This window comes from Myotis lucifugus, unplaced genomic scaffold (assembly GCF_000147115.1).
Source record: "Myotis lucifugus unplaced genomic scaffold, Myoluc2.0 scaffold_889, whole genome shotgun sequence".
Lineage (NCBI taxonomy): Eukaryota > Metazoa > Chordata > Mammalia > Chiroptera > Vespertilionidae > Myotis > Myotis lucifugus.
The window spans coordinates 117,764-119,251 of NW_005871937.1; positions in this window are offsets into that span (position 1 = coordinate 117,764).

Genomic DNA, 1,488 nt, shown 5'->3' on the forward strand with positions numbered 1-1,488 from the left:
GGCCTGGCCCAGGAGGCCTTCCAGGGGGAGCTGCACAGCTCGGATGGTTTTGAGAATGACCACTCAGGACACGCCTGCCAGAACCAGGGAAGCGGCTGCTGCCTGTGAAGCCAGCAAGCTCTGCCGCAGCCGGGACAGAGGAGAGGGGGGACAGAGGAGAGGGGGGGACAGAGGAGGGGGGGACAGAGGGGAGATGGGGGGACAGAGGAGAGGGGGGGACAGAGGGGGGGGGACAGAGGGGAGGCCCGAGGGGAGCCCTGCGAGGGAGCGTGGGGTCCAAGTCCCCTGGAGATCTGAGCGTGGAGTGGATGAGGGTCACCATGGCAGGTGTGTAAGGAACAAGACACAACTCGGACACACGAGAAGCCTGTGAGACGGTTCAAGGGGGAAGGTCGGAGTCGGAGAAACGGCGGAGACACTCAGGCCGTCACGGCAGCTGTGGGAGCAGGAGGTGAGGTGCGTGACGGGGGGACGGCGCGGGAGGAGGCCTGGGTCGGTGGAGGTGATGCCACGGGCCGTCATCGGGCCGCGTCCCCGGTGTGAGCAGGACCAGGGCGGCAGGAGGACAGGCTGGGCCCCAGGAGCCGAACCGGCGCCCCTTCCAGCGCGTGTTTGTGTGGCTCATCGACTGCTCCTCCCAGGACATCCTCTCGCTCAGGGACGTTTCTGAGCAGCATTTGTGTGTCGCGGCCACATCCACAGCGAGGGCGGGAGCTCTGCTCGCCGGATGGACCCTGCGAGCCAGGCCCGGGCGCCTGAGTTCGCTTTTGGGTCTGAACGGTCCAAATGAGGCACAGGCGCCACACACCCCAGGGTCCCTACACCCCGGGGTCCCGGGCCTGCTGACGTCTGGTCCGTGAGGAAGTCCAGGTCCGCGGATCATGCCGATCGAGGATCCCCTACATCTGCCCCTTAAACAACGCGTGGCCCGTCCGGGTGTCGGTGCTGCGGCCGGTGGACAGCGAGCGGGCCGACCCTGGGCGCCGGGGGAGGGAGCCAGCAGCTGGTATTAGGCAGTTCTGCATTCACTCATTCATTGGCTCACTCATTCATTCCTTCATTCGCTCACTCAGTCATTCACTCATTCATTCCTTCATTCATCCTTGGGGTGTGCGGAGGGGAGGGGAGGCGGGCGGAGTGTGTGCCCAGCGCCGGGCGCCTGTGTCGGATGAAGCCAGTCGCTTCCGCCGGGTCACCCAGGACCCTGACTGTCCGCCTCGGCCGGTGGGGCCGGGAGGACCGTGACCGACCGCCAGGCGCTGGGCCCGGCCCGCTCCGCAGAGGAACCGGCCCAGGTCGTCGGTGTGCGGCGGCCGAGGGGCTCGGGCGCACGCGGACCCCGCGCCCAGGTTTTCTGAGCGAACACAGGCCGCCGGGTGCGCTCGCTGCGGCAGCGACGGGGCGGGCGGCGGGGCGCCGGGCCGCACTGACACTGCGGCTCCGCCTTCCCGGGGTCCCGCTCGGTTCCGCCGCGGGGGCGGGGGGCGT